General features: G+C 44.0%; 1 protein-coding gene across 1 annotated transcript in view; it reads right to left on the reverse strand.

The window, feature by feature from the left end:
- TTC28 (tetratricopeptide repeat domain 28) overlaps positions 1-19,717 on the reverse strand; it is a 724,018-nt gene that overhangs the window by 690,186 nt on the left and 14,115 nt on the right. The gene's annotated exons all lie outside the window — the stretch shown is intronic.

Below are 19,717 nucleotides of genomic sequence, written 5' to 3' on the forward strand. Positions count from 1 at the left end.
GTTTTAAAATACCATACACCTGGAACACATAATCTCATGAATAGACTTTAAATCTACTTTAAAAATTTAATCGGGGGGTCGGAGCAATAGCACAGCGGGTAGGGCGTTTGCCTTGCACGCGGCTGACCCGGGTTCGATCCCCGGCATCCCATATGGTCCCCCAAGCACCGCCAGGAGTAATTCCTGAGTGCAAAGCCAGGAGTAACCCCTGAGCATTGCTGGGTGTGACCCAAAAAGCCAAAATAAATAAATAAAAAATAAAAAATAAAAATTTAATCGGACTGGAGAAACAGTAAAGCAGTAGGGCATTTCCTTGCACACAAGCTGACCCCAGTCAGATCTCCAGCACCGCATATGATCCCCTAAGCACTGTCAGGAATGATCCCTTAGCAGAGATTCAGGAGGAAACCCTTAGCACAGCCAGATGTAGTACAAGAACCAAAAATAATAATTATTAACAAAAAAAGATGAAAATGTTAACTATACTATCATTAGATATAAGACAGACATATTTGTGTAAAAAGAATAAATCCCACAAAGAGGAGGAAGAAAGACAGATATAATTTCTCAAATGTGCAACCACTATTCTTTCTTGGCTTACAGAGGCATCAATCATAGCCTAGATTGCCAGAATAATTGGAAACACTGATATATCCTGGAAATTTCCAATATCATTGCCCAAGTTATACATCTCAACTTCCTCATACCAGAAATGGCTAATGTGTTCCACATAATGTATTCTGGTTACTGCTGTCGTTATGAATATGAGAACTATCACTTGAAAATGAAGGGTCTATCCACGAAGCTGAAAACATGAGATCTAAGTGGCAACCACAAAACTTGGCAATATGTCTGTCAAACTGATGCTGGGAATGGGTTGGGGGTTGGGTTGAGGGGGAACACGGGAACACTGATGAAGGGAAGTTAACATCAGTGGGAGGATTGGGGTTGAAATACTGTACGACTAAAACCCAACTATCAATAGCTTTGTAAATCACAGTTCTTTAATGAAATTTTTTTATTTAAAACAAAAGAAGAAAATGAATGGTCTACATAAATTTTGCTGACAAGATTGTTGCACACAATTTGGGTTTTTAATATTTTGTCTACATCATGAAGGCAATGGACAAGACATTGACAGTGCGTAGGACTGGTTTCATTCTAGAAAATATAGTCATCACAGCCCTAGACAAGGTGAGTTGTAGCTATAAATTCTAAAAATCTGTATTTAAAATATTGAGGTGTAAAAAAAAATATTAAGGTATAGGGGCTAGAGAGATAGTAGAGTCGGTAGGGTGCTTGCCCTGCAAATGGCCAAATCAGGTTCAATCCCTGACATCCCATATGTTCCCCTTAGCTCTCTCAGGAGTAACTCCTGAGTGCAGAGGTAGGAGTAATCCCTGAGCATCACTGGGTGTGGCTCAAAAACCAAAAAAAAAAAAAAGGGAAAACACTGAGGTGTAGCTGACAGAGTACAGTAAGTAAGGCTCTTGTCTTGAACACAGCCAACTTGGGTTCAGTCCCCAGCATCTTAGATGGTTCCTTGAATCTGCCAGGAGTGATTCCTGAGCAGAGAGCCAGAAGCAAGCCCTAATCACCACCAGATGTGGCCCAAAACAAAAACAAAATAATTTTTTAAATGAACAAATAAAAATTGAGGTGCATGACACTAAAAAAAATAACTAAATTGTCTTTAAAGTAAAACACTGAGATATAGATAGTTCTGAAGTGTAAGAGACATTATCCTAATATTGCAGCATCCTCTCTTCTTAAAAAAGAAAAAGAATGATTGCAGTTCAATGCCAACATAGAAGAGAGTCAGATTTCATCTACTCTTCAAACACAAACATGATTTTAGGGGGTCGGAGCAATCATATAGAGGGTAGGGTGCTTGCCTGCACACAGCCAACTCAGGTTGGTCCCCTAGCACCACGAGCACTGATTCCTGAGTGCAGAGCCAGAGTAAGCCCTGGTCACCAGGTGGCCCAAAATCCAAAGCAAAGCATCGATTTGAAAAGATGTAGACACATCTATGTTCATTGCAGTGCTCGGCACAATAGCCAGGATATGGACACTACCCAAATGTCAGTAACAGACAAATGTCTGTGGAAGTCGGGGTATGTATGCACAACACAACAGGGAACAGCAGGAACGAAAGGTGAACTCAGGCTCCTCACTGCAACCTGGTCGGAACTGGAGGGTTTCATGTTAGGTGAAGTCAGAAGGACAAGGACAAATAGTGATGATCTCACTCTTCTATGGTAAGAAGAGAAACAGGACGATGAAGTGGAAGATTAGGAACGGGCGGCAACCCCTTGATCCTGAATTTCAGACCCGAGAATGCCAAGAAAGGTAGAATGAGGGTTGGGAGGGTGAAGCGATTGGAGGTAGGGAATGAGGAGGTGAACTGAAGGTGATGCAAGGATGTTGGTGGGGGTGTTGGGCATTCAGGTGGTGGGAAGGTGAGGTAACTGTCTATGTTAAAACCATAAAAAATGTATCAGTACTGCAAACATGTGATGTTTACAGATTATAAGAGAAAAACATGGTTTGGGTTTTGGACCACACCCAGCAGTGCTCGGGGTTTACTCCTGGATCTGCACTCAGGATCAACCCTGGAAGGTCTAAGGGGACAGTATGGGGGTTCCAGGGATCAAATTGGGGTTGGACACGTGAAAGGAAATGATTTACCCACTGTACTATCATTCCACCGCTCTAGCTACACACACACACACACATGCGCGCACACACGTTATGAGCTTGCCAACGGGATGGGGTGTGCAGGAAGACTTGGATACTTTGGTAGGAGGAGGCTGATACTGGTAATAAGTGTGGAGTAGGCTGGGGTTTTTTGGTATGGCTTTGGGGCCACACCCTGTGATGCTCAGGGGCTATCCCTGAATTCCGTAAATTCCCTGATTCAGAAGTGACCCCTGATAGTGCTTGGGGGATCATATGTGGTATGCCAGAGAGCATATCAGGGTCAACTGGTGCAAGGCATGCACCTTATCTCGTCTTTCTGCCAGGGTGGAGCTGAAACACAGTGTTCCTGAAACCCTAACAGTATTGTAAATCACAATCCCTAAATAAAAACAGAAAGAAAGAAATAACCAAATTAAAAAAAAAAAAACTTAACCGTATGTGCTAATGTAAACATTTCCCAAACTATGTTCCAAGGAACCCTGAGGTCCTTAAGATCCTGATATGAACAATGTTAAACAGATTTCTTCTCTGGAAAAAGATATCCCAGACCCTTTCTTTTTCACACTGTGAATCTGAGAGGGGCGATGTACATTATGAGATCAAAGGACCTTTGGGATGAAGTATCTAGCTGCAGCAGAAATGACTTCAAACACTGATGTAAACTATTAAGACAGAGAGCAAAGAAAAACATCAGGGAAAAGTTAAAGCGAGTGCAGAAAGATTATAAATACTGGGAATTCCAAACACCATCCTCACCACCAAGTGTTCACAAACTTCAGAGAAAAATACACTCTGTTGGTGCTCCCCAGAAGCTTCTCATTTGTGTCCCGGTATGCATGTATCAGTGCTCCTGCTTACAATGTGGGCCTTCGGAGACGAGGGAGTAGCAATTTTGTATATGGTTTTTTAAAAAAATACTAATCTAGGGCTGGATCGATAGCTCAGAGGTTTGGGGGGTACACGCTTTGCAAGCAAGAACCCCAGGTTGCATTCCCTGAATGCATCAGTGACTCTCCCTGAATGAGAAAGAGTTGAGGGCCTTGGGGATGGCCCAGCACCTGGAGGGTCAGTGGGCCTGTTATTTGGCACCCCTGGCCATGGCAATAACCTTGACATGGCCAGCGCCCAAGTCCAGAGCACCTCCAGGTGGTGTGCTCAGCAGAGCCAGCAATGAAAGAGCACCTTGGCCACGCCTGTGATTCCTGGGGAGCACGAGTGCAAGAACCACAACTCAGTGGGGGTGAGCCCCAGGGGACACTACGGCGGGGCAGGAACGCACCACACCGTGTGTGACACGGGGCGAGCACAGCCAGGCCTGTGTGCAAACCTCGGGAGTCTTGACAAACGCCAGGAAGGGAAGGGTGGAAATATTTTTCTAAATATTTTAAGGAATGGATTTTCCCTTAGCCCTCTAGTTTCTCCACAATCCATGAATTTGACAGGACAGAGAAGAGGGAGGCACCCATGTATTTCTTTTGTTAGTTTTTGAGTTTGGTTTTTTGGGGGGCCACATCTGGAAGTGCTCAGGGCTGAATCCTGGCTCTGCACTTGGGGATCGTTCCTGGCTGGCTTGGGGGATCAAATGAGGTGCTGTGGATCGAACCTGGGTCAGCCTGGGCAAGGCCTTACTTCCTATATATCTCTTCAGCCCCTTGAATTCATATATTTCTTAATCATATATATACATATACACATATACATATATATAACAGAAGGAATAATATGAATTAAGAAGATAAAAAGGGGCTGGAGTGATAGCACAGTGGGTAGGGCATTTGCCTTGCACGCAGCCGACCCAGGTTCGAATCCCAGCATCCCATATGGTCTCCTGAGCACCGCCAGGGGTGATTCCTGAGTGCATGAGCCAGGAGTGAGCCCTGTGCATCGCCGGGTGTGACCCAAAAAGCAAAAAAAAAAAAAAAAAAAAAAGAAGATAAAGAAAAGTATGGGGCCAGAGAGATAGCACACAGCAGGTAGGGCACTTGCCTTGCACACAGTCAACCCAGTTTTGATCCTGGGCATTCCATATGGTTCCCTGAGCACCACTAGGAATGATTTCTGAGTGCAGAACTAGGAGTAACTCCTGAGCATCACTGGGTGTGGCCCAAAAACAAAAAAAAAAAAAGAAAAAGGGAGGAAGGGAGGGAGGGAGGGAGGGAGGAAGGAAGGAAGGAAGGAAGGAAGGAAGGAAGGAAGGAAGGAAGGAAGGAAGGAAGGAAGGAAGGAAGGAAGGAAGGAAGGAAGGAAGGAAGGAAGGTTAAAATTTAAATTCTCATTTAAGGGCCGAAGTTTGCCTTGCACATGGCTGACCCAGGTTCAATCCTAGCATTCCATATGGTCCCTGAGCACTGCCAGAAGTAATTCCTGAATGCAGAGCCAGGAGTAACCACTGAGCATCATGAAGTTTGATCCAAAAGGGAAAAAAAAGTTATCTATAACTATACCGATGACATATTCTTTCTTCCCCTCATGGGAAAGCCAGACCCACTGAGACAAAAAACATTCATGATTATAAGAGCTAACAGAAGGCAACTAGGGAAATGATTCTTAACAACTATAAAAATGCCTTTGAAGGTGACAGCAATGTTCTGGAATTAGGCAGCAGGAATAGTTGTGAAATAATAAAAATATTTTTGAAAACTAAGGCATACAGGTTAAAATTTAGAATTCTACAGTATAGAAAATATGTCTCAATGTTTTAAATGGTAAGATAAATACTTGTTCAAACAAAACCAAAGAATTTGTCTATAGTGAACCTGAACTTAAATACTCAGACAAAAACATAGGCAGGAAGAACACAGGAAAGAATAAGTAAGGGTGAAATGAGCATCACCTCTGCAGAATAATAGCTCTATCTGTGAAGCTTACGATATGGATAACACAAAAGGCAGAGGGGAAAATGAGGCTCAAGGTTGCTAAGAATGTATTTCTCATGTAAGGCTCAGTTCAGCAGACCAGTAGCGACGACTTTGCTCTTTAGCTGTTCCCTTACTATATTTCTTTATTTTTTTTCCTTTTCTTTAACCCCTCAGTGATGCTCAGGGATTACTCCTGGCTCTGCACTCAGAAATCACTCCTGGTGGTACTTGGGGAACTATAAGGGATGCTGGGAATTGAACCCGGGTTGGGCATATGCAAGGCCTTCCCTGCTGTACTATTGCTCCAGCCCACTATGTTTCTTTATATCCAACATGAGAAGTGTTTTTTTTCTTTAATTTACTATGGAGTGGGTGACACATTCACACATATAGTTAAATAAAGTTAAACTCCTGAAATTCCAGGAAATTGTAAACCAGTTGACAAAAAATAATTCCAATAACTGTATATCTTTCTTTTTTACAGGTACAAATTTTTAAAAATAGCACAGCGGGTAGGGCGTTTGCTTTGCACGCAGCCAACCCGGGTTCGATTCCTCTGTCCCTCTCGGAGAGCCTGGCAAGCTACCTGTGGCATATTCAATATGCCAAAAACAGTAACAAGTCTCACAATGGAGATGTTACTGGTGCCCGCTCGAGCAAATGGATGAGCAACGGAATGACAGTGATAGTGACAGTAATATAAGTAGTTCTATGCTAGTACATTTTTAAGTATACATTTTAATAAGAATGAGGAGAATTGAGAACATTTTAAGGGAAAATCTGAATAGGTCTATAAGAGTATAAATGTGTGCTTTTCCTAGAAAGAAAATATTGGCTTTATGTTAGAGAATGTTATATTATAGACAATGCTTAATTACCTGTATCAGTAAGTAAAAGACTATAATCAAAACCTATAGTGGACCCAGCAATTCCACTTCTGGGTATCTACCCCCACCCCCGGGCACAAAACCAGGCATTCAGAAAAACAAGACATATGCATACCATTATTCATCACAGCACCCAGTAAAATAGCTAAGATACAGAATCAACCCAGGTGTCCAGTGATAGAAGTGGATCATGCAGATGTGGTAAAGATACACAGTGGAATATTATGCAGCATTAAATAAATATGAAATCGTGCAGTTTGCAGCAATCTGTCTGGAACTGGAAGATATGTATCATGTTGAGTGAAGCCAAAAGAAGAAGGTCCAAAGACATAGTACAGAAGTCAGGGTGCTTCCCTTGCATGTGTCTGACCCAAGTTCAATCCCCAGCACCGCCACGTGGTCCTCAAGTCCACCAGCAGTGAGCATACTCCTAGCTAGGAGTAAGCCCTGAGCACAGCCATGTGTGGGCCCCCAAACAAAATAAAACAGTATACCAAACAACTGGAAGAGGAAATGTAATGTAGTAAAGGGGGAGGGGGTGCCTAGATCACCCTTGACCCCAGAGTACAGGGAGATGAAGGGCAGAGAAGGAAAAAAAACAAGGGAAGAAGAGGAGGAAGGAAAATAATGTAGAAAGCAAGGACCAGGAGCCTCGGGCATCCCAGTGATGTGGGAGAGTGGTATCGCTAGATGCCCAAAGCACAGACTCTACAACACTGAAAACACAAGACCTAATCTACAACCAGTGAGGTTCCAGAGTGATAGCCTTGCAGCCCCCAACCCAGATTCAATCTATAGCATCCCAGAGAGTCCCTTGAGCTCTCCAGGAGTCATCCCTGAGCAGAGAGCCAGGAGTAAGTCAAGTATCACCATGTAGCCCCAAAGCAAAACAAAACAATAAGCAAATCAGGATTCCTTAAATAAATAATTTTTAAAAAAATAATAAGGGGCCAAAGTGATAATACAGCGGGTAGAGCATTTGCCTAACAGATGGCCAACCTGGGTTCAATCCCCGGTATCCCATATGGTCCCCTAAGTGTCCCAGCCCGAAGGACTTGGTCAACGTGGGTGGCCGGGAAAGGGTGCGTGAGTGAAAAGGAGACACACAAGAAGAGACAGGCACAGACAGACACAAGAAGGATGGGCGCAAGCTCCAATTTTATTTCTCTTAAGCTAGCTTTTTATAGTTGATTATATGAGGAAGTGGGCAGAATGGGGGAATCGCAAAGAATGCAAAAGTTTAATGAAACTGGATGTGGGCCCTGATGGCAGTTACCCTGGGCATTGTTCTGCAACCTTCAAAAGGTACTTTGATATTTTTCCCAAGCGGTTGTTCCTTAGTTACAGGTCAGGTTGTACTGACATATCAGTTCCCAGGCATTGGTTCCCAGCACCTAAGCACCACCAGGAATAATTCCTGAGTGCAGAGCCAGGAAGAACTCCTGAGCATTGTTGGTGTGACCCAAAAAGCAAATAAATAAATGTCTTTAAAAATAATAAAAACATGAAAAATAAAAAAACAAACAGATATTCCGGGGGGGGGCTCGTGACACAGCACAAAAGGTAAGGCACTTGCCTTGACCCAATACCTGCCCCCACCCCCACCCCTGTAAAAAAAAAAAAAAGACATCGGGGCTAGAGAGTCAGGTCACTATCCTGAGCACAAGCAACGCTTTGCATGCTGAGACCCAGGTTCAAACCCCAGCACCACATGGTCCCCCAAGGACCGCAAGAATTAGCCCCCAAGCACCACCAGGTGTGACCCAAAACCCAATACATAAATAAGATGTTCCAGTGTCAAACTATTTGGGGATTACAGAAATAATCTGAGGAAAAGGCCTCTCCACGTGATTTAAATTATTTTTATTTCTCAAGACTTGAAAGCTAGGTTGGAGAGACTGTATGGAGGCTCAGGTGCTTGCCTTGCACTCAGCAACCCTGGCTCAATCCTGCGTATCAGTGCTCGATCCCCTGAGCACCACTGGATATGGCTCAAACACATCCCCACAGCACCACCCCCTCCACCAAAATATATTTGAGAGCTTTCAGCTGATTCTAGCTTAACAACTGCCAAGGTTAACAAATTAATTTGTAGAAAAATAATGTTTTGTGTATGACATCACACATGTGTGGTACTTAAAATAACTGGATGAGGGAATGCAATGTTTTAAAGGGGGGATGCCCTGATCAACCTTGGCCCCAGGGAATAGGGAGGAGAAGAAATAGTGAAGGGGGGAGGGTTGAGAAGAGACAGATGAGGGCCGGAGCAATAGTACAATGGGTAGGGCGTTTGCCTTGAACGAGGCCAACCAGGGTTCAACCCCCAGCATCCGTATGGTCCCCCAGCACCGCCAGCAGTAACTCCTGAGTGTGGAGCCAGAAACAAGCCCTGAGCACTGGCAGGTGTGACCCAAAAAGCCAGCGGCAACAACACTGAAATCAAGAGACCCAGACTTAAACGACTCAGAAAGGCCCCCGTCAAGAGGGCAGGCTGGAGGGAGATACAGGAGGGAGCGTGGAAAAAACTTGGTGAAGGGAAGCTGACGCTGGGTCTGTGAGCACCACCTCGCCCCAGTGCTCAGACTCCAGGGAGGAGGGTCCTGGTGCGCACCACCGTGACACTTGGGAGTTAGGGGGCCACCAGAGTCTGCCTGTCACTAGATGGACATTCTCCCATGGCACTTCCACGACAGGTCCACATGCACATCCCTCTTCGTCCCCCCAGTCCCTGGGAAAATAACACTATTGTCTGCTGCAAGACAGTTATTGGAGTTTGACATTGTGTTGATTGGGACATGATTAGGACATGACTGGGACACACACACACCCCTCACGAGTAAACTCTTATTTATTGTCACCACCTGGAGCGTGTGCGTGCACGCACGCACGCACGCGCACACACACTCACTCACTCACTCTCTCTCTCCTCCTTCTCCTCCTCCTCATGGGTGAACCCTTATTTATTGTCACCACCTGGAGCTGGTTTGCTGGTTATGGGTACCTGATTCCTATTTCATTCTTAGAAAAGTGAAACCTCAAAAAAAAAAAAAGCATGTTTTTAAAGTTGAATCTTGGACTAGAAAACACTTTTATAAAATATGGATCAGAGGTTGATTGATCTATAAGTTTTAGATTGTGAGTCAAATAGACCCAGCACCTGGTTTTAGCAACCAAATCTGATACATACACTAAGAAAATGACAATGACAGGAAACCAATAACAGAAAAAAAATCTGAAAAAATATTAACTAGTAAACACACATATTAATTCTTTTGTTTGTTTCTGTTTGAGCCACCAGGCGATGCTCAGGGGCTATACCTGGCTCTGTGCTTAGGAATTAATCCTGGCAGTGCTCGGAAGACCATATGGGATGCTGGTCAGCCACATGCAAGGCAAGTGCCCTATTCACTCTACTAGCTCTCCAGCTCCAACAAATGCATTAGCTCTAATGTGCTCAACTCTTAAGCACATAAAAGTTGTGAATCCTGGGGGCTGGAGCAATAGCACAGCAGGTAGGGCGTTTGCCTTGCACGCGGCCGACCCGGGTTCGATTCCCAGCATCCCATATGGTTCCCCTGAGCACTGCCAGTGGTAATTCCTGAGTGCAGATCCAGGAGTAACTCCTGTGCATTGCCAGGTGTGGCCCAAAAAGCAAAAAAAAAAAAAAAAGTTGTGAATCCTGAGACAAGAGTCAGGATTAAGCCCTGTGCACTGATTTTTTTGGTAGTCCAAAAGCAGAGAGAGAGAGAGAGAGAGAGAGAGAGAGAGAGAGAGAGAGAGAGAGGGAGAGAGGGAGAGAGAGAGAGGAGGGGAGAAGGAAACAGGCATTTCACCAAGGAAGACACAGATGGCCAGCACACATGAATAATTGTCATCAGTTATTGTTAGAGAAATGCAAATAAAAACCATAATGAAACACCACCTTAAACCAGTTAGACCAGTGAGAATGGCATTATCAAAATGACAAGCAATGGGGCTGGAGCAATAGCATAGCAGGCAGGGCATTTGCCTTGCATGCGGCCAACCCAGGTTCAATTCCTAGCAACCCATATGGTCCCCCAAGCACCACCAGGAGAAAAATCCTGCATGCATGAGCCAGGAGTGCATCGTTGGGTGTGACCCAGAAAGAAAAAAAAAATGACAAGCAACAAATGTCGGCAAGTAAATAGAGAAAAAGGAAGCCTAGTATACTGTTGGTGAGTATGAAAGCTGGTATAGAAATTGGCACAGACACTATGGAAAACTGTGGAAATCCTCAAAAAAAATTAAGGCTAGGGAATACTATCTGGCCCATTTATTCCACTTCTGGGTATTTATCTGGAAAATACATATTTACCCCTCTGGTCACTGCAGCATTATTTGCAACTTCAACATATGGAAACAACGAAGTGTACGTTGGCAGCTGAGTGGATGAAGAAGTGGTATGCGGCAACACGCAGCAGGACGGCCTGCATTTGGACATCTGATCTGCACTGACGCCAGCATAGAAGATGGCGGTCCCCAAATTCCTGCTGCATATGGACGTGGGTGCCTACAGTTCTGCGTTTTATGCCAGCAGCGGCCTCACACATCTTTCTGGGATCAGAAAAAAAGGACAAAATCACCTGAGACATTTCTCAGAATGTGTTCCTGTCCCTAAGCAAAGCCCGACTCTCGATACAGGGAGGAATGTAACTTGGCTACAAATACAAAAGATGAAATCTTGCCATTTGTGACAACAAGGATGGAACTTGAGGGGATTATGCTAAGTGAAATAAGACAGACAGAGAAAAACAAGTACCATATGATTTCACTCATATGCAAGATGAAGAGAGCAAATGAACAAACAGAATGAAACAGAAACAAACCCTTTGATTCTGAAAACAGAGCGCGGGTTTCCAGAAGGGAAAAGGGAGTGGAGTGGAATGGAGTCTCAACAGCACTGGCATGCAGGTGATGAAATATAAAGCTGTACATCTGAAACACAGACTAAGTTATAAATCAGTGTTACTTCAATTGTTTTTAATGCAGGCACAAAAGAAGAAGAAAGAAAGAGAACCAAGCTAGAACCAAGCTGCTGAGTTAGAATCCCGGGCAATCAGAGTTCTCGCTGTGTGACACTGAGCAAGTGACCTAACTCGCTGTGCCTCAGTTTCCTATTTACATTCTAAGAACTGAATGAGTATTTTAGTGGATTATGAAGATGTGGTATATGTACACAATGGATTATACATCTGCAAGGAATGATGAAATCATGCACATTTGCTTCAACCTGGATGGAACTGGATGATATCACAATGAGTGAGGCAAGAGGGACAAACACAGGATAATCTCACTTATCTGTAGTCTACAGAATAACTGGGCAAAGGGATGCAATATAGCATGGTGGAGAGGGGAGTCTAGACCACCCTTTACCCCAGGATATAGCACTGCACTGTAGCACTGTCGTCCAGTTGTTCATCAATTTGCTCCGGCAGGAACCAGAGCCAGTCATTTGCAAGACAAGCTCCTTACATCCGGGCACTATATCACTGTCACTGTATCACTGTCATCCCATTGCTCATTGATTTGCTCGAGCAGGCGCCAGTAATGTCTCCATTGTGAGACTTGTTATTACTGTTTGTGGCATATTGAATACGCCACAGGTAGCTTGCCAGGCTCTGCCATGTGGGCGGGATACTCTCGGTAGCTTGCTGGGCTCTCCCAGAGGGACAGAAGAATCGAACCAGGTCAGCCACGTGCAAGGCAAACGCCCTTCCTGCTGTGCTATCACTTGGGAAGAGAAAGAGAAAGAAAGAAATCAAGGGCAGGAAGAGAAAAAGATGAGAAGGGGAAGTAGTGGAGGAGCAGAGGTCAGGGCCTCAGGTAATGTGGGGGACTGGCATAGTCATATCCAAAGCACAGACTCAATAACACTGGAAATATGAGATCCATGTTATAACCATTAAACTTTTTCTTTGTTTTTGTTTTGGGAGCCACACCCAGTAGTGCTCAAGGGTTCCTCCTGGCTCTGTGTTCGGGAATCAGTGCTGATGGGTTCATGGGACCATATGGGATACTATGGATCAAACCAAGTTGGCCATGTGCAAGGCAAGTGCTGGACCCTGTACTAACTCTCCAGCCCTGAATCATTATTCTTTACGCTTTTTTAAATATTAAAGAATTAAATGAGTTTATGGAGCTGGGGAGGTAGCACAGCAGAGTCTAACCGCTGAGCATCACCAAGTGTGTCACCCCACCAAAAAAAAAAAAAAAGATAATTAAATGAGTTTATATAAAGAACTTATACCTGACACATGCTAAGCACAAAACATTAGCAATAACAATGGAAGGAACACTGCTTCCAAACAAGTACATTATTCTTCCAAATATGCCTGATGGAAGGTTTAGTTTTTACACAGTAGATTGGAATCTATGGCCGACTTTCAGAACAATTTTCACAGATTTCATGAATCTCTGAGTAGATTAAGGTGCAATGAATTTAGTAAGACTATTATTGAATGGTTGGGAACTTTCAAACATTCTGTTTCTGACGTAAGTTAAAATGGAAAGAATCCAAGAAGCATTCAATACAAACATCACACAAAGAACAAAAGTATGGCAGAATTTTTAGCATCTTCTCAGAAAATTGTGCAACCAACTATAATGAGCTCTTCCAAGTACTAAGACAGAGGGTTAAATGGCCAATAAAAGTGCCCGAATTCCAGATAATATTGGTATCATGGAGATTCTGAAAAGAGGAGAGTATACCCTGATGTATGACCAGTTAACTCCAAAATAAAAGACAAAATAAAAGATTTCCTTAGCTTATTAAAATACAGAAAGTTCGGTGAACAGTTTTCTCTGTTCAACTATTTGGTACCGAAACCCTGTAAGTACATGAAGGTTCATGTACATGAAGGTTCAACGTCATGAAGGTTCATATATTTGCAATTTAAAATACTCTCATGAAAGCCTCATCCAGAAATTTATCTGCTAAAAAACTTGGGTATGCAGGCTTTGTGACTGAAATCTTACAGTTGGGGCTACCTCCCCCATCTTTCTGTACTTCCCGAAGTCCCAGCAGTCACACCCATGAACCAGCTCTGGCGCCATATAAACTCATTCACTGGCCATGATCCAGGGACTCATAAATACATATCGAAAGAGATCAAGTTGCAGAAATGCTTCTGGAAATTGCACAAGGCTGCATCGTCCAGGGCACCCTGGAGAGGAGTAGATGAGTCCAGCACCTGCCCAAAGAGAGCCCCGGCAGTTGAAAACCTTCACACTGCACACTCACCACCATGCTCCCTGCTGAACTCTACTGCTCAGATGAGCCTCAATTAACCTGCTGAAAAACTCAGGTACGGGGCTGGAGCGATAGCACAGCAGGTAGGGCGTTTGCCTTGCACGCGGCCGACCCGGGTTCAAATCCCAGCATCCCATATGGTCCCCTGAGCACCGCCTGGAGTAATTCCTGAGTGCAGAGCCAGGAGTAACCCCTGTGCATCGCCAGGTGTGATCCCAAAAAACAAAAAACAAAAACAAAAACAAAAAAACAAAAAAAAAACTCAGGTACACAGGTTTTGTGCATACTGAAATCTACCAGGCTTTCATGGAGTCAGGAATGGGCTACCTCCCCCACCCCCTGTACTTCCAGAAGCCCCGGCAGTAACACACATGCCCCAAAGCCACCACCCAGTCAAAAACTAAACTCCAGGGGACTGGAGCGATAGCACAGCGAGTAGGGCATTTGCCTTGCACGCGGCCAACCCGGGTTCAAATCCCAGCATCCCATATGGTCCCCTGAGCACCTCCAGGAGTAATTCCTGAGTGTAGAACCAGGAGTAACCCCTGTGCATCACCAGGTGTGACCCAAAAAGATAAAAAAAATTAACTCCAGGTGTATCATCTCGTTAAAATTTTAGATTTCCTGGCCACAAATGCAGCCGTGCAACATCTCAAACTCTACAACACTGATAAACCAGAAACAAACCACAAATAAACCAGAAACACTGGTAAACCATAAATGAAAGATTGGATGAAATGTAATTTAGAAGGCAATCAATCTTGATTAACAAAATATAAATTACTGAAGGCTTAACATGTAACAATATATTAGTAATTTCTTATACAAGGACTTAATGGCTCCATGGTGAGATACAATGATCCTCACTAACTTCTAAGAAACATTTTTTGATCATTCTGTTAGCAAATTATTGATAACAAGCAATATAAAACAAATAACTAAGGGCCTGCTATGAGGGAAGACTTAAAGGGTGGTTGGGGAAATTGGAAACAATGGTGTAGGAAAGGTCGAATGGTGGTGAGATTAGTGTTGGAATATTGAATGCCTGTAACAAATCAAGAACAATTTGCAAACCACAGTGTGTATATAGAGTGTAAGGGGGAAACTTAAATTAATTAATTAATTAATTAATAATATGGATAGGGAGCGTGTGAAGAGCCAAGCCAGTGTATTGACAAGGACTGGTGGCAGATTCTTCAGGTGTTCGTGTCTGACCTTGTCTGGACCGGGTGAGGTATGCGTCTTTACCGATGAAATGGCGTGTTGAATTTCAGAAGGGAGGATGAAAGGTTCCATCCCAATGGAAAACCAGCAGGACTGTTCTGTTGTACAAGAAGGGAGACATCCACAACATCGGTGACTATCACCCAATCTGCTGTTATCGTCATCTACAAGTTGTTCACTCGAGTCATCCTGAATAGAACAGGTGGAGCACTAGATGAAGGACAACCATGCAAGCAAGCTGGGTTCCGAAAAGGACTCAGCAAAATCGAGCATATCCACACAGTGACCAAGCTCATTGATGTTTCGAGAGAGTTCAAGATGCTGCTTTGTCTAACATTCATTGATTTAAAGAAGGCCTTTGCCATGTTTTTGCACGGCCACTTTGCAGCTGAATGACCAAGATCCAGAGCCAGCTACACTACTTCTGGTCCCAGCAAGTGCTTGCAGCCATGTCTCTAGACTGTGAACTAAGCCTTTGCCCCATGCTGGCTGAGGAGGGGAAATATCCTTCTTCCTTGGTTTTTCTTCCCTTTGCGGGAAGAAGCGGTGTGGCGTCCGCCATATTATGGGACTTTTAAGCAGGTATGAACTCGGTGGCGTGGGAAGAAGGAAAAAAAAATGTGTTTTGAACTTGAAACAGTGGGACACTTGGGCAGTCTCGGGCCAAGGCCAATATTGGCTCGCACTCGGCCGAGATTTGACCCAGGTGGCCATGCTTTTGCACGGCCACTTTGCTGCTGAACGACCAAGATCCAGAGCCAGCTACACTACTTCTGGTCCCAGCAAGTGCTTGCAGCCATGTCTCTAGACTGTGAACTAAGCCTCAGCCCCATGCTGCCCCAGGAAGGGAAATGATGCAATTTCCAACATAAATCTCCTTGAACTTAATTACTAAAATACAGAAATCCTAAACCACATGGCCGTGGCCGCGCGACTTCATATCTCTTCATTCTCATCAATGGAAAACTAATTATCAAATGCTCCCTTGTCAGTAGGGCCGTATTTTTTGGGGGTAAACTCCAACAACAATAGTGAGTTGTGTGTTGAAACTCCAACAACAATAGTGAGTTTTGTGTTGAAATATGGAATGTAATCAAGGTAAAGAGAAAATGAAGTGAAATTTTTCAGTTATGCAGGCAGGGGTGGGGGGTGGGAGGTATACTGGGGTTTTTTGGTGGTGGAATATGGGCACTGGTGAAAGGATGGGTGTTTGAGCATTGTATAACTGAGACATAAGCCTGAGAACTTTGTAACTTTCCATATGGTGATTCAATAAAATAAATTCAAAAAAAAAGAAAGAAAAAAACTTTTAAAATAAAGAAGGCCTTTGATTCTGTTGAAGACTGAAGCAGTCATCGAAGCCCTAGCCAAACAGGGCGTTCAAACTCAGTACATCAAGATCCTCCACAAGCTGTATTACAGATTCACCACCAGGATCTCACCATTCTACAAGGAAGTGATCATTGACGTAAAGAGAGGGGTTCGGCAGGGTGATACCATTTCACCGAAACTCTTCAGTGCCACCCTCGAGAATGTCATGCGACGACTGGAATGGGAAGGAATGGGAGTGAAGTAGACAGTCAGCAACTACAACACTTCCACTTCGTTGATGATATCATTCTCATAACGCCAAACATTAGCCAAGCATCACAAATGCTGGCCGACTTCGACTGCGAATGTGGAAAGGTCGGACTGCAACTGAATCTCACTGAAACAATGTTCATGAAAAGTGAACTAGACCCTGACATTTCATTTGCTCCCAATGGAAAGAACACCTCCAAATGCAGCAGCTATTGTACCTGGGTCGAGAATTCAACATGAGGAACAACTTGGTGCCAGAACTGCGCAAGAGGAAGAGAACAGCGCGGAATGCCTTCAAGAGCATCGAAGTGGTTAGGAGGATGAAGAACCTCCAGCTCTGGGCACATCTTTTTGACTCCACCATTCTTCCTGCACTAACATACGCCTCAGAGACCTGGGCCCTATGAAAACAGGATGAGGGGCCGGAGCGATAGCACAACGGGTAGGGCGTTTGCCTTGCACGCGGCCGACCTGGGTTCGATCCCCAGCATCCCATATGGTCCCCCAAGCACCACCAGGAGTAATTCCTGAGTGAAAAGCCAGGAGTAACCCCTGTGCATTGCTGGGTGTGACCCAAAAAGCAAAAAAAAAAAAAAAAAAGAAAAGAAAACAGGATGAGAATGCTACTCGGGTCTCCCAAAGAGGAACCGAAAGAGCTATGCTTGGAATATCACGTTTCACTCAAGTGAGAGAAGGAATCCAGAATTCCGACCTCCATCGATGATCAAGAATCAGGGACGCTGTCTCATTTGCCAAGGCATCAAAAATCAGATGGGCCGGACACATAATGTGATTTAGAGATGACCGCTGGACTAGAGTTGTTACCGACTGGATTCCACGGGACATCAAAAGACCGCGTGGCCGCCCACCTATGAGATGGTCAGACTTCTTCGTCAGAACCCTGAACTAACGGTTTGAGGCTCTTCGTGTTCCTGGAACGAGCAGATACCATTGGGCTACACTAGCACTGGGTATGGGAGGGTGGAAGGGAGACTGGGGACATTGGTGAAGAGATTGGTGTTGGAATACTGTATGCCTGAAACTCAATCACAGATATCTTTGTAACACTGTAATTCAGAGTGGCTCAATAGAAAATAATCAAAAACAAAACAAAATAAGATAAAATACAGTCACTTATAATGCTGATTATTTCAAAGGGAGTTGAGACAGGCTCGTACAACACTCTTTTAATATCCAGAAACCTTGTACCCATCTTAATTTAGGTGTTCTCTACATAAATGCTTAGTAAAAACTGATTATAGTTTAGAAAACAGAGCAATTCTATTCATCTTAATTTTCTCAAAATATTTGCAATTGTTAAGTGTAATTATTAAATCAAAATACTGACAAAAAATAAGGGTTTAACTACATTACTAGATTTGATCTTTTTCTCTAGCTGCTTCAAATTGTTTCGACATAGATTCTAACTAGCTTTGAATTCAGTTTGTCATTTCTGAGACAGCCTTCAATGACAGGAACATCTGAGAATACAGGCATCAGGTTACTCCGGTCCAGAGCAAATAAACTCCTATGATAGTGAACTCAAAGACAAGAGGAGAAATAAGACTTTAAAGAAACATCTTCAATGGCATTTTAATTACTTTTTGGTTTGTTTTTTCACTCCTGGTAGTGCTCGGGACTGTATCTGGATCAGCCACGTGAAAGGCAAGCACCTTCCCTGCTGCACTGTCTCTCCAGTCTTTCAACTGTGTTTGAAGAGATTACACAGGCTAGGCATGTAGCTCCATGACAGAGTACATGCTTGACATGTATGATGCCCCAGTTTCAATTCCTGTGCTCCCCTCCAAAATAAAAATTCAGCCATGTCAAGTGTAGAGCACAGTAATTTTTATTCAGAGTTTTATAACCATTACCACAATTTTACTATTTCCAGCACCCAAAAAAGAAGCCCCATACATTAGCAGTCCTTTTCAATCCCTACCCCACAGGTCCCAGATAAATCCTCAATCCACTCCACCTGTGTGTACAGATTTGACTTGGCTGAATATTCCACATGAAAGAAATCATGCAATATGTGATCTTTTAATTTTGCTTCCTTTCATTCAAAGCAATATTTTCAAGGCATTTTTTCATTGTATCATGTGTCATCATCATGTGCAGGTCTTCCTTTTCATGGCTGAGTAATAGTCCACTGTACAGATAAACCACATTTTTTTTATCTACTCAGCAGTTAGCTCCATTATTTATATGCTGTTCCTCTTTTAGGTTCTTGAGAATAATGTTTCATTTCTCTCCAGCCTCTAGCTAGGAGTGGAATTACTAAGCTTCAAAAACTGCCACACTGCTGACCAGAAGGATGCACCACTTTATATTCTCATCCCCAGGGTCTGGAGCCCCACGGACTCCACATTCTTACTCCCGGCAGGGCCAAGGGGACCATATGAGGTACTGAGGATGGAACCCAGGTCAGCTGCATCCAGGGTAATCACCCTACTTGCTGCACTATCTCACCAGCCATGACACACAAAAAATTTTAAATTTTCACGAACCAATTTATCTCCTTTTTCTTTTCTTTTCGCTTTTGGTATAGTGAAGAAATCAGAGGAAACAGACTAGAAGCAACATAAGGACAGAGATGTGGAGTCTTAGGTACGCTGGTGGTGGTGACATGTAGTAACTGTAAAGGTATATAAAACATAAATGCTAATACTGCTATAACCGTACTGCCTAAAAATAATAAAAGTACCATTATTCCTAGAGAGAGCATTCCTGCAGGGAAAAAGGCATATGCTTTTCCTGTGTGAGTCCCAGGTTGGATCTCTGGCACCACAGAGGCCCTAAGCTTTACAGGGAGTGACTCCCGAACAGCACCAGTAGGAGTCCCCAAGCACCACCAGGTGTGGCCAAAAAAAGAACAAAGAAGGAAACTGAAGGAGAGATAGTACAGTGGGTAGGGCACTTGCCTTAGTTGAGGTCAACCCAAGTTCAATCCCTGGTTCTCTGTATGGTTCACCGAGCCCACCAGGAGTAAGCCTTGAGGGGCTAGATGGATAGCACAGCGGGAGGGGCGTTTGCCTTGCACGCAGCCAACCCAGGTTCGATTCCCAGCATCCCACATGGTTCCCCCGAGCACCGCCAGGAGTAATTCCTGAGTGCAGAGCCAGGAGTAAGCCCTGTGCATCGCTGGGTGTGACCCAAAAAGCACTGTCACACTGTCGTCCCGTTGTTCATCG

Source organism: Sorex araneus, chromosome 9 (assembly GCF_027595985.1).
Source record: "Sorex araneus isolate mSorAra2 chromosome 9, mSorAra2.pri, whole genome shotgun sequence".
Taxonomy (NCBI): domain Eukaryota; kingdom Metazoa; phylum Chordata; class Mammalia; order Eulipotyphla; family Soricidae; genus Sorex; species Sorex araneus.